Genomic DNA, 15,047 nt, shown 5'->3' with positions numbered 1-15,047 from the left:
TAATTTTAACAGGGCGCACTCAGCACTGGTCATATGCTATGCATTGCATAATTGCTCAAAAATATCTGACCAAAGCTGTGGGATGATCACGATAGTGCTTTTAGATGGGTTTCTGCTAAGACAAGCAATTTGGGACAGGCTTCTCAAAACTGAGGTTTGATGGTATTTTTGTGGGTTCACAGTTATTGCAAAAAATAATCCATTTACAGGGCTGTCCTCCAAAGTAACTGCTCATTTAAAATATAAATTTCCAGGGGAGTGTAATTTTTTACCTTACTTAGGTGATCTTATAGAGTCCTCACAACTGTCCAGTGAAGTGGCCATTTTCTCATTTTACAGAGGGAGGAAGCAAGCTGAGAGTAGTCAAGTTAACTTGTGCAACCTTGTCTAGCACATGTGCCAGATGTGGGCTTGCCCTACTGTTAAGGGTAACAGGCAAATTCAGGATTCATAGCCTTTATAGACACAACTAAATGGTATTTCATATTCTTAAAACAAATGCAACAACAAAACCCAAAGAAACCTCTTTAAAGAGAAGAACCAAATGTGTGCCATGCACACACCTGGAAAGTGCTGGAGCTGGGATTCCTACCCATGTCTACTGGATTCCAAAGCCCCCTTTCTTTGATTCCACTGTATCCCTTGGATCTAGCTCCAGTTAGGATTAATCTGCATGGTGAAAGTTAATGGATAAACAGTAATGTCTTTTAAACAGCTGTTGGAGGTACAAAGCAGTAAGCAAACCTATAGTAACAGCAAGTGAAACTGCCTCAGTCTCCTTTTTAGACCCTTCACCCTTAACTACCTCAACTCTCTCTACCAAGCTCAAGCTGTAAGTGGTAGAAATGATTTTCTAATGTCTCCTGCAGGTAGCAGTGTCCATGTGACATAGTTCTGGCCAATAGGACATAAGCACACAGGTGGACGTTTCTGGCAAAGCCTTTGCTTTTCTGATCCAGGCACTAAGTCTTCTTCTGTCCTCTTCTTTTCCTATCTGAAACACGTACACTGAGCAGCTGTCTTGGAACCAAGAGGTGGGGAAAATAGGAGGTAGCAACAGGAAAAGTGTGAGGAGCCTGCTGGCATCATTCAGATGCTAAACAGGGTTGGATGTTTACCCCACAGACTTCTTTGAAGCTACTGTTTTAGCATTTTCTGTTATTTACAGAGAACACATTTCTAATTGATACATATATATAAGTGGAGGAAATATTTTATACAAGAAATAAATTAAGTTTACATTCATCAGTTTCTCATGAGAGTTTTAGGTATGCTTTAGTAGCGCTTGAATTAGATATTTTAAAGATTGCAGTAATTATTTAAGTGCTTATGCTAGATGGTTTACCACAGATTATTTTTGTACCACTTAAAAACCCGTCATATAATAAGAAGCAGTGAATGCAGATTCTGGGACCAGGAACACTGCCTCCAGGGATTTTGTGGAGGAGGGGATGAGGGACATAGGTCGGGGCAGGGTTTGGGGAGCTGGTTTTTGTCTCTGGGGCTGCATCTTTGTCCTGCCCAGGGTATAAGTTTCCTGGGCACTGTCACTGTTCTTCTGGGTTAGAATCTCCATTTCCAATAAACTTTGTCCTGGGTGGCAGACACCCTCTGAGGTTCTATAGTCCTTTATTGAATTCCCTTGCTCGTGGCCTTCTATCTGCATTACCTTCCAGCCTCCACTATATCCAGTTGGTGTTGGCCAGTGGTTCTCAGAGAAACTCACTTTTTAAAAGATATGAGACTCTGCTCTTTTATATTTCACCACTAATATCTTTCTACAAGCTTTATGTCTTATAATAAATTTTCATTGTTTTCTCTGATCTGTCAATGGCAGACAACCCCACTCAATCCCCATGATAATCAGGACTGCATTGGATCTATCTTTGCTTGTATATTTCTTCTGTCATTTAACTGGGATTTGGGGAAGGAGGAGAGGTAAACCTTTGTAATTTTTCGAGCATCCTGGTCAGAAGTCATTGCTGACTCTGTATCTCATAGAGATAAGATGTTTTGTGCTTTCACTTCAGGTTATCATACTGCTTTATCAAGAAGACTGAAACAAAAAGTAAAGGGAAATTGGGGTCTTCAAAAAGTCCTCTTGTCATCAAACCTTTGGAAATCTCTTGGTTAAGAGATTAAAAAAGAAAAATAACTTCAGTTTTTTCTTTCTTATTTCTACACAAATAATACATGTGCTAAGGGAATGTTCAGAAAGAATCATGCCGCCCGATGGAAACTCCATGTGAATAGGGATCTTAGTTCTGTTCACTGATGATACATGCTTGTCAAGTGGTAGGCGCTCAATAATAGGTCTGCAAATATGCTAGTTTTTTAAATCACCATAAATGTTAATATACTGAGTCTAAAATTAAGGCCTAATATTATATGTTGCCTTAATATCTGGTGAAACTAGGAGGGACTTAAATGGCTTAACCACAAGTTCGCCTCCCTATTCTGCTCCCACAGATGGAGTCCCCTAGTCCCTCCTCAGCAAGAGGACCAGGCACAATTCCTGCTTATCTCTGAGTAATGGGTTTCATTTCCCTGCTAGCCAATGGAATTATTCAAAGCCAATTACATTCTCTCACAGTAACCAGGGTTACCTCTCTCTCTTGATACTACAAGGCCTGCCTCCCACAGCCCCTGGTTGTTCATTCTGTTCTGAGTACAGCTCCCATGTTGCCTTGTGTGGCATGCAGTGTCTTCCTACCCTGGGCTGTGAGTATATGACTAATAAACTGCTGCCCATCTCATCTCTCCAGTGTCGGGTGTTGAATGTTGTATGTGGCCATCCTATAACTCTGGGGTAGAATTCCCTCCTTACCAACTGGATAAAAAGGAGGCAATTAAAGCAAAGGCATCATGAACAAGATGGGCAGTCATCACCAAGGGCACTTGTTCAGCTTTAATGAACTTCTCTTGGCTAACTAATTGGTTCCATGTTATGGCAAAGGCCACCTGAGACAGAACTACCAGTTGCTGTAGTCCTATGCTTTGGGTATACTTTGTGTCTTTGTCAGTATTGCCAACTCTTTCTACACTAAAATACTCTCATTCCCAAGACAATAATTGTCATTAATTTACTATACCACAGCTTGACATGTTGTTGGGTTTGGCCTGTTTTTAGCAGGTGGTCTCTGAGGCTCCTACCTGTTAAGGTGGGGACAGCTAACCTTAACTGATTGGCTCTTGAGTCCCAATTATCAAGGATTCAGCTAGAATGATCTGGTCACTGCAACTAGCCTGGTGATCGTAACTGGCAGCTTGGGGGCAGCCATAAGGATATTGTTTGTGATTGTGCTCCTCTGAGACAGGCTCAGGGATGGAACTCTGTGAGGTTTGTGAAAAGGAAGGACACCACCATCCCCGGGAGAATTAAGCATGGCACCCCAGTTGCTTAAGAGGAATTGTTGCTCAGGCAAAGGTAGTGCCTGTCTCCTGTGCTGCTGCTTCCCTTGCTTCTGTCATATGCACTCTTTTGACCCCCAAGTGTATCAAGGTGTAAAGCCATGGAGGCCTGTGGCCAGGGGCTGAGGAGAAAAGAAAAGCAGGGGAGCATTTGGTACCAGCCCCTTCCAAAACACCAGAGGATGTAACTCAACTGCTCTCCTATTGCAAAATCCCTATCCAGTGTACCTCAGCTTTGCTTAGTGTTGCTGATTACCAGGATGCCAAAGGGCTAATCTGACAATCCCAGAGCTTGATGGCCCTCAGACAGGCCATAGACAAAATTACCTTCTTGGATGTGGACCCTGACTCCTGGGAGATTGACTGGTATTCCCTGGAGGAAGAGGTGGCCACCCACAAGGCTTACTGCTTGGCTCCTGAACTTTTCCCACAACCACCCAGAAGATCTGTGCTCTAGGTGATTGGATGGAGACAGAAACTGAAAGCCATGACTTTTTGTAGCTAGAAATACAAAATGTTCTGAGGGAAATTGAACAGAGAGAGAGAGAGAGAGAGAAGCCAACAGGTTTGGTGCTGTAGTTCACATACCTAATAGCAGACAGCGCAGCAAGACCCTTAAATACCTCTTCTGTTGCTGCTGCCGCCTATGCTTCTGTCACAACAAACATCCTGAGCCTCAGGGGTATAGGGGAAAATATCCATAGCATCCCTGTGGCATAGCAAAGGAGTTAATTCAAACCTGACTTAAGCCTGGGGTCCTTAAACCCTGAAAAGCAACCATTGCCATGGAGGTGGCCCCTAAGTCTGATGATTTGAGACTCTGGAGGAAGAAATTTATAAATAAGTGCAGGGTAGAGAGTGCCCCCCCCCCAGAAAAAAAAGCTGTATCTAGTGACCAACCAAAAAAAGGGAGAGGGAGAAAGAAAAAAATGGAGATGGGGAGAGAGGGAGGAAGGAAGGAAGGAAGGGAGGAAGGAAGGAAGGAAGGAAGGAAGGAAGGAAGGAAGGAAGGAAGGAAGGAAGGGCAGGAAGGAAGGAAGGGAGGGAGGAAGGAAGGAGGGAGGAAGGAAGGAAGGAAGGAGGGCAGGAACCTAGGTATAGGGGAAGGAAAAAAAGAAAAGAAAAATAAAACAGAAACAAAGATCCATAATTTGACCTAATTAGAAATCCAAATTTACTCAAATAATGTATATAGCAAAGATATACAGGTGTGCTGGTTGGCTCTTGAACCTCTACAACATCTGCTGAAATGCAACTGTTGGCAAACTTTCATGGACTTAATACTGGATCTCAAATTACAGTTATACCTAGGGATCCCACTAAATATTAACATGGCACCGCCTATGATCATAAGGTGGCCATGTACATATAAAATAGAGAACCAATAGGTATGACTTGACCATTGGAACTATTGTTTTGCCTAAATTCCCCATTGCACCCATTGCCCTAAAATAGACCATAGTAAGCATAGAAGCTCTGACCTAATGAGTGATAAATTAAAATTAAGTCTTTGGCACTTACAAATTGCCTTCACAAAATGGGACCCCACTGACCACCCCCCTCCCCAATTAAAATAGCTAATATGGCCCAATGTAAATTAAAGCAGGGGCTTCAAGAATTGAGGCTTATAAGATCTAATGAGGGAAGGGGTGATTATCCCCCCTGCTTCTCCATTTAATAGCCCAATTTGGCCTGTTCTCAAACCCAGAATGAATGAATGAATGCACCTCATGGTAAATTATCGCAACCTTAATGTAGTACCATCCATTAAGTCCCCAATAGCCAGTACCCAATATTTTTGAAATTACTAATTCCATCTAATCAGCAACTGGTAAATATTTCTCTATTATAGATTTAGCTAATATGTCTTATTCAGTGTCTATTTCAACGGCCTTTCAGCTGTAGTTTGCCTTCACCTCTGAAGGGATACAATGCATATTTACCTATGAGGTACCTCAGCAGCCTTGCTATCATACACAATCTTTGCAGGCAAAATCTTAACATCTACCTTCCTCCAAGAGCACAGATATGACATCACCTTGATGACATTCTCCTCTGAGGAGATTTATTTGACATACTCATTAAGAACATAACAAATACAAAGGAGCTCATAAAAGGGATGGGCTGTTGCTGCACACATAATGCAAGGCCCTTCCACCTCTTTTAAATCCCTGAAAATTATTTAGTAAATGGAGGGCTTCTCCACCACTGACACTGTCAAGAAATAGCTGTTGACATTCTTAGCACCCACAGTGTTGATACAAATCCATCATGTTTTAGTCCTTGTTGGGTTATGGAGTCAACATATTCCTTATTTACAACTTTTAGTTAATCACACTGATACTGTAACTTACAAATCAGCCCACCTGGAATGGGCCACCCTCCATAAAAAGTCTCCAGAATCGGTCTAATTTGAAATCAAAGGGCACTCCAGTTAGTGCCTTACAAGATGCCTTCACTGTACAGGCTTTAGTAACCTCCTTTTGTGCCTCCTGGAGTCTCTGGACCAGCTATGTTGGTAAATTGCCCATGGGCTTCTGATGCAAGAAACTGCCCTCCTAGGCCCTATACTCTACACCATTAGAACAACAGTTGCTGGCCACATACTTTCCTCTCCTGGAAACAGAGGTTCTTAGAGCCCCTGGTCCTGTGACCCTCCATACCCAGCTGCCCATTATGTCTTGGGTCATGGAAGCAGCACCCCACAAGCTGTAGAATGTAGCCGTATCTGGACCTGAAGAAAGAGGTGGCCTTCCCTGTCCTCAAACCCTTGCAAGATGGCATGATGCTGGAGGAGGGCACCCCTCTCCCAGACCCCTTGGCTACCTGGGGAGTCCTTTGGGATCAACTGAGTGAACAACAATGGAGTTAGTATACTTTATGGATGATATCATCTCTGTATATGTGCTGAAGCAACATTCAGTGGAATCCCTTAACTTGGATTTCCCTCATAAAGGGAATCCAACAGTCAGCACAGTTGGCCAAACTTCAGGTAGTCATCTTAGCACTGGATGCCTTGGCCAATAAATGGCTCCATCTGTACATTTTTACAAACTATTCAGCAATTGTGTAAGAGTTGCCCCAGGACACTACTTATCCCCATCCCCCTACTTATCCCCATTCCCCATAATCTAGAATTTTTTCTTGAATAGGATGACTGATCTTTCAGATTAGCCAATGGTCCATGGCTCCCACTCCCAACCTGGGCCCTTACCTCAGCCCAAAGTTTCACCAACATTGTAGCACATTATAATCACCTGGGGAGCTTTAAGAACCGCCCCCCCGCCAGTGCTTATGTTGCATGCCAAAACAATTAAATCAGGATAGCCTGGTGTGGGAACCAGGCATCAGCACTTTTAAAGATCCCTAGTTGTCTACAGTGCACCAAATAATTGGTAAACTACCACGTAGCCACTGGCCAAAGACTCTGGTGAATGATTTTGGGAATAATTTCATTGAATTTGTTACTTAATGAAATCCTGAAGAAATTGATAGAGTTAAAATTCCTAAATACAGCAGTCTTCAGCATTAATGGGTTATGCAATACTTTAAATAAGAGCTTATTTATAATATTTATTATAATACTTTATAAAGAGCTAATGTCAGTAATACAAGGATTTGCTAATTAATATGGTGAAAAACAAAAACAAATGTGTATGTATGGAAAGGGAAATATATTTTGTAACTAAAACTTCTAAGGTTCTAGCCATTGTTTTATAGAAACACATTAATTACTCTACTTCAATCTTACAGCAATGGAATACATGAAAATTTAGTATGAAAATGTTTACTCATGAATATAGAACCTGAACAATCATACTTCATTCCTTTCTACTTGACTTTCAACATTAACATTTTATTATGCAGGGACATCAAATGTCATTTATAATTTGCATATAGTTGAAGAAATTAACAAGTTATATTTACTTGTACCTGGCTCAACATACCAACCTTGAAACATCTCAGAATAATCCTTATTAATTGTTCTCAAACAATTCTCAAGCACTTATTAGCATGCCAGAGATGACATTTTAAGGCTTTAGAAAAACATACAATTCTGTTGCTATTCAAAAAGTATTGTTTTCATAGCAGCGTTTGAACAGAATTGTAAGTTGTGAATTGCCCTTCTTATAAATGAAGTTTAATTCCACTTTTTATATTAACATTGATTGATAGGTGTGATTGGCTATATATGTAATTTTTTAAGTAAGGGGGCTACCCAAAAACATTTGACAAAAGAAAATCATTCTGAACTAAGCTGACCAGTGGAGAAGAAAGTTGATTAAGAATCTAGGGAAAAAAAAAAAAAAAAAAGAATCTAGGGAAAGTTGTATGCATTTATATGATTATGAACTCTCTTCATCTATGATTCAGTGGTTTCTAACAAGTGATTTATTAATTTTTGATGAGGGTGATCTTCCTGCTCTTTGCTGTGTGTGCAGAATATCTGCTCATTTCATCACAATGAATGGAGATTGGAGATACCTTCTTCTCACTTCTAGGGTTTGAGTCTAGTGGTCTCAAAAACCAGCTGTTTTAAATGCCTAGGACTACTTCCCTAAAAGACACTATTTTCTCTGAACACCCCCATTTTCCTGCTTTCAGGTTTTTTTTCATCCACAGGGCCAGATACCTCATATTCTGGATTTTCCAAGACAGCTGTGTTTTCAGTTTTATTCTTTTCTGTAAATATCATTTGTTTAGTGCACATCTAAATGTTAGTTGAATTTATACCTTTTTGTGAAGTTTCATCTAAGTGTGTCAGTCAAATATGGTCCCCTGTCACATCACTTACTCTAGTTTTAATGATGAAATATGTTCACTGTTTCCATAGCATAGTCATTTTCTGAGAAATAAGGTATACAGTCAACTGCTTAACAGAGAAGGGTTTGCAGTCAGCTATCAGTTTCTCCTGTGTAAAGCAGAACTCATCAATTTGTAGGGTAGAGTGAAAATAGCAATAGACAAGGAATATGTCTATTTTGGAGAATGTCAATAAACATAGCACAATAATATTAGGAAATATTGAGCTCTTATCATCTGCCAAACACTATGCATTATTTCATATTTATCCCTCTCAGCAGCCCTCTGACCTGAGTAATATTTATATCATCAAACTACAAATGAGGTGATAGAGGAACACAGATTCAGGCACATGTTCAGGTCTTGTGAGCCGAGAGAGGGGTGACGGTTCAAACTGAGACCGTCTGTCTGCAGAGCTTGGGCTCTTAACACTTGCCTGTCAGTTGCAGTTTCCTGAGAAATTTTACAAACATGATTTCATTTTGCCCACACAACAATCATGTTACATGGGTATTTGGTCCATTTTACAGGTAAAATTCAGAGTTGCTTTGCCAGAGATCACACAATTAGTAAGAGTGTATGGTAGGACTCAAGCAAAGACTTCAGACATCAAGTTCAGAGCCTTTTCTAACACACCAAAGTGTCATCTCCCCATAGTGCCTACTTGGCAGTCAACACAGCAATGACATGTTGATTCGAATTTGAAAATTAACTATAGTTTGGATTTTTATAATTAACATACGCACCTATATAACACACACCTTCATCCTTTGAAGCTGAAGGATGTTGTCTAACCCTTTAATTCCTTCACCCACTTAAAGCAAATCAACAAGTTTAAAATACCAGTTATAAAATTCTGCCCTACTTAAGATCCCAGTGGAGGGACATGGGCTCTTCCTGTTTACCCTCTGAAAATTTGGAGCTTGAGAAATGAATTAATAAAGAGAATAGATCATAAAGGAAAATGTCTATAATATTATTTTAAAATCATAGCAGGAATATTTTAATTTAGTATATAGCAAAATACCAGTCAAATGTTGGTACATTACACATGTGAGACATGAACATTGCCAAAACAATTTAAAGTACAATCTTTTTTTCCAAAATGATTTTGAGGTTAGAACCTTTCATATGACTCCAAGCTAAGTAAATAAATGAGGATCTGAAGCACCAGTGAAATAGTTTTAAAATTAAATAATTTGTTTCAGAAAGTGTTGACAACTTGAGTTTGACAGATAAACTTTCTCCCTGGAATATATTTTTAAAATCCAATTCCTTTTTGTTGCTCAGTTTTTGCTTTCAGCCACCTTTTAATATGGTTGCTTAAAAACCTGTGAAATAGGAAGTCTTAGAACTTGAAGAGGAGATAATAGTGGAAATTACCATAAGCTGAGTACCTTTTAAATTAGCATTTTATGTTGCTACCATCCATAGCAATCTTTCAATAATCATCTGTTAATTTTGTGTAGCTGGGAAGCTAAAAAGCAATGGTTGTTCATCACTTTTGGGAAAAAAGATACATTTTGAACAAAAATAGAAAGGAGTCTAAATGATTAAAGTATAAATTCAAAGCAGTGGTTCTCACCTAGGGATGATTTGGAGACATCTTTGATTATCCAACTGGGATAGAGGGGGGTTGCTATTGACATCTTGTGGGCAGAGCCCAGGAATGGTGCTAAACATAGTACAATGCACAGGACAGCACCCCCCCACACCCCGCCAAAGAATTATCTGGCCCCAAATGTGCTGAGGTTGAAAAGTCCTGGATTAAAGCAACAGAATTGTTTCATTTACACTATTAAAATTTTACACTGATATACACTATTAGAATTATTCAAGTAATTACAAATGCTGAAATGGTGATGCATTTAATAAATTTATGAGGCTAATGATTGGGCATTTTGAGTATAATAGCATATTTTAGTGAGTTCTAAAATATGTTGCTTTAAGGCTAGTGTTTAGACTTGAGTTCTCAATTAATTGCCAGAGTACTGGATATTCAAATATTTCAAGGGCCAACACGCTTCCTGAGAGTATTTGTATCCCATACAGAATCTGGTCAATGGCTCAAGACTCAGTCCTCTTTTGTTGAGGAGGGGGTTCCTTGGTTGCTTTGCCCTTGAAATCCAGCTCTCTTCTCTCTGGCATTGCTAGAACAATTCACTGGAGTACTTTTCTCCAGTTAGCTTGAGTACTCTTTAGTGAAAACCTCTATATCTGACTTCTCAATAAAAGGATCTGGCCTGTAAAATCAATACCATTAACATATAATTTTAAAGTAATTTTGTTTCAAAAATTCTGAAATATATATATTAGGTGACAAATGTTAAAATTCAATTATTTTACTCTTCCTCTTCCCTTTTCTTTCTGAATAATTCCATGCTAAAGCCTTTAGGAAGGGCAGAACAAAGGATGTGTCCATGCTGGTAGGCGTTGGGAAAGGCTGTGGTGGCTCAGAGGTGGTTGTTGGAACCTGAGAATAGTGAGGAGGGCATTCACACTGGGGTCAAAGAGAAAGGGAAGGTGGTCCAGTGAGACCACCTCCGGGTCTGAGTTGGTTAAGGAGGGCTTCTGCACAGTGGGACAGGCTAGTGTGTCAGCATGTGAGTGGGATGAGGGAAACATCTGTCTGTGTGATGGGTGGCCAGAGTGAGTGGCTAGAGCTCAAGCAGGGTAAGGAGAGGGATCTGTGTAGGAGGGCTTCCTGGCAAGCGTGCTGACACTGAAGCAGGCTGAGAAATGTGAAAAGAAAATGAGGTAATATCTTAGAAATCCTGGTGGAAAATTATTAATAACCAGAAATTTTGTACCCAACCAAACTATCAATCAAGTGTCAGAAGAGAAAAAAGTTACTTTTAGGTATGTAAGGTCTCAACATTTTTCTTCCATTCACTTTTTCTCACGAAGCTATAGGAGGATAAGTTCCAGCAAATGAGGGAGCACAACACAGAATGTAGGAAGCAAAAGGCCCAACACAGGGATAACCTCCACCATGGTGGTGAAAGGAGAACCCAGGATGAGAGCTGAGTACCAGATGTAGAGAGAAAACAGTCCAGGTGAGAGAGCATGTCAGAAGTCTCCAAATTTCTTCAAGAACATATTGATTGAATAACTGATTTGAATGAATGTCTTGGGAGGAGATTTAGAAACCAACAAAGAGTTTGAGGTTAAAGAAGTGATAAATGCATAGAACATTAAGCACACAAAACAGCAACAAGACTAATTCCAGAGAAAGCAGGAAGCTGAGCAAGAAAGGAAAAGTAATTGTACTTTATTCCATGGCACAGCTGTGAAAAGTGTTTTCATCATCATTATAATGGGAACACTGAATATTTATCTAACTAAAATGATTATCTACCAGTACTTGAAGGATGGGGGAATGGGAAGGATGCAAGTGTGTGGCAGTTGTGGTGGAGGTGGTGTGGTGGGAAAGGTAAGAGAGCAACTTCTTCATGATCTAAATAGTATGTCAAGAAATAATATCAAAAATATATTTTGAAACATTAAGAAGTAACTACAGGGACTTCCCTGGTGGTCCAGTGGGTAAAACTCTGTGCTCCCAATGCAGGGGGCCCGGCTTCGATCCCTGGTTGGGGAACTAGATCCCGCATGCGTGCTGCAACTAAGAATTCGCATGCCACAACTAAAGAGTCCGCATGCTGCAACTAAGAAGTCCACATGCCGCAACTAAGACGTGTCACAGCCAAAATAAATAAATAAATATTAAAAAATAAATTAAAGCATTTAAAAAAAAGAAGTAACTACACTGGAATGTTACTTAAAGAGGTAAAGTTACAAAAAGTAACATAGTCAGTAACTAAAATATGAGTGCTTTCCACCAAAGGAAACCATAAACAAGACGAAAAGACAACCCTCAGAATGGGAGAAAATATTTGCAAACGAAACAACCAACAGAGGATTAATATCCAAAATATACAAATAGCTCATGCAGCTGAATATCAAAAAAACAAAAAACCCAATCAAAAAATGGGTGGAAGACCTAAATAGATGTTTCTCCAAAGAAGACATACAGATGGCCAACTAACACATGAAAAGATGCTTAACATCACTAATTACTAGAGAAATGCAAATCAGAACTACAATGAGGTATCACCTCACACCTGTCAAAATGGCCATCATCAAAAAATCTACAAACAATAAATGCTGGAGAGGGTGTGGAGAAAAGGGAACCCTCCTACACTGTTGGTGGGAATGTACATTGATACAGTCACTATGGAGAACAGTATGGAGATACCTTAAAAAACTAAAAATAGAACTATCATATGACCCAGCAATCCCACTACTGGGCATATACCCAGAGAAAACCATAATTCAAAAAGACAGATGCACCCCAGTGTTCATTGCAGCACTGTTTACAATAGCCAGGACATGGAAGCAACCTAAATGTCCAACAAAGGAATGGATAAAGAAGTTGTGGTACATATATACAATGGAATATTACACAGCCATAAAAAGGAACGAAATTGGGTCATTTGTAGAGACATCGATGGACCTAGAGTGTGTCATACAGAGTGAAGTAAGTCAGAAAGAGAAAAACAAATATCGTATATTAATGCATATACATGGAATCTGAAAAAATTGGTGTAGACGATCTTATTTACAAAGCAGAAATAGAGATACAGACGTAGAGAACAAACATATGGATACCAAGGGGGAAAGGGGGGTGGGATGAATTGAGAGATTGGGATTGACATATATACACTACTGATACTATGTATAAAATAGATAACTAATGAGAACCTACTGTATAACACAGGGAACTCTACTCAATGATCTGTGGTAACCTAAATGAGAAGGAAAACCAAAAAAGAGGGGATATATGTATACACATAGCTGATTCACTTTGCTGTATAGTATAAACTAACACAATATTGTAAAGCAACTACAATAAAAATTTTATAAATATTATGACATAGTATGAGTCTGTTTCGTGTTTCGTAATTGCAATCATTGTTGCTTTTGTTGTGGTCATCTATTTACAATGCTTGGTGTCAGTTTATTTATCTCTTGTAAAAATAAAATACAGTGTGTGTGTGTGAAAAAGATTTTATAAATAAATAGATAGATAGATAGATAAATAAATAAATAAAATTTGAGTGCTTTCAACTACTTCCCATTGGCCCTTACCATTTCAGTTTGACTGGATCTGACTTTCAACTTCTAGCACCTGCACTCTTTTTTCTTTTAACATCTTTATTGGAGTATAATTGCTTTACAATGTTGTGTTAGTTTCTGCTGTATAACAAAGTGAATCAGCTATATGTATACATATATCCCCATATCCCCTCCCCCTTGCATCTCCCTCCCACCCTCCCTATCCAACCCCTCTAGGTGGTCACAAAGCACCAAGCTGATCTCCCTGTGCTATGCGGCTGCTTCCCACTAGCTATCTATTTTACATCTGGGACTATATACATGTCTATGCTACTCTCTCACTTCGTCCCAGCTTACCCTTCCCCCTCCCCGTGTCCTCAAGTCCGTTCTCTATGTCTGCATCTTTATTCCTGTCCTACCCCTAGGTTCTTCAGAACCACTTTTTTTTTTTTTTTTTTAGATTCCATATATATGTGTTAGCGTACGGTATTTGTTTTTCTCTTTCTGACTTACTTCACTCTGTTAGACAGACTCTAGGTCCATCCATCTCACTACAAATAACTCAGTATTGTTTCCTTTTATGGCTGAGTAATATTCCATTGTATATATTTGCCACATCTCCTTTATCCATTCATCTGTCGATGGACACTTAGGTTGCTTCCATGTCCTGGCTATTGTAAATAGAGCTGCGATGAACATTGTGGTACATGACTCTTTTTGAATTATGGTTTTCTCAGGGTATATGCCCAGTAGTGGGATTGCTGGGTCATATGGCAGTTCTATTTTTAGTTTTTTAAGGAATCTCCATACTGTTCTCCATAGTGGCTGTATCAATATACATTCCCACCAACAGTGTAGGAGGGTTCCCTTTTCTCCACACCCTCTCCAGCATTTATTGTTTGTAGATTTTTTGATGATGGCCATTCTGACTGGTGTGAGGTGATATCTCACTGTAGTTTTGATTTGCATTTCTCTAATGATTAGTGATGTTGAGCATCCTTTCATGGGTTTTTTGGGAATCTGTATATCTTTGGACAAATGTCTATTTAGGTCTTCTGCCCGTTTTTTGATTAGGTTGCTTGGTTTTTTTATTGAGCTGCATGAACTATTTGTATATTTTGGAGATTAATCCTTTGTTGGTTGTTTCATTTGCAAATATTTTCTCCCATTCTGAGGGTTGTCTTTTCTTCTTGTTTATGGTTTCCTTTGCTGTGCAAAAGCTTTTAAGTTTCATTAGGTCCCATTTATTTACTTTTGTTTTTATTTCCATTTCTCTAGGAGGTGGGTCTAAAAGGATCTTGCTGTGATTTATGTCAAAGAGTGTTCTGCCTATGTTTTCTTCTAAGAGTTTTATAGTGTCTGGCCTTACATTTAGGTCTTTAATCCATTTTGAGTTTATTTTTGTGTATGGTGTTAGGGAATGTTCTAATTTCATTATTTTACATATAGCTGTCCAGTTTTCCCAGCACCACTTATTGAAGAGGCTGTCTTTTCTCCACTGTACATTCTTGCCTCCTTTATCAAAGATAAGGTGACCATATGTGCATGGGTTTATCTCTGGGCTTTCTATCTTGTTCCATTGATCTATATTTCTGTTTTTGTGCCAGTACCATACTGTCTTGATTACTGTAGCTTTGTAGTAGAGTCTGAAGTCAGGGAGCCTGATTCCTCCAGCTCCATTTTTCTTTCTCAAGATTGCTTTGGCTATTCACATTGTG

The sequence above is a fragment of the Balaenoptera musculus genome, chromosome 6, assembly GCF_009873245.2.
Source record: "Balaenoptera musculus isolate JJ_BM4_2016_0621 chromosome 6, mBalMus1.pri.v3, whole genome shotgun sequence".
Lineage (NCBI taxonomy): Eukaryota > Metazoa > Chordata > Mammalia > Artiodactyla > Balaenopteridae > Balaenoptera > Balaenoptera musculus.
This window is presented reverse-complemented; position numbering follows the sequence as displayed.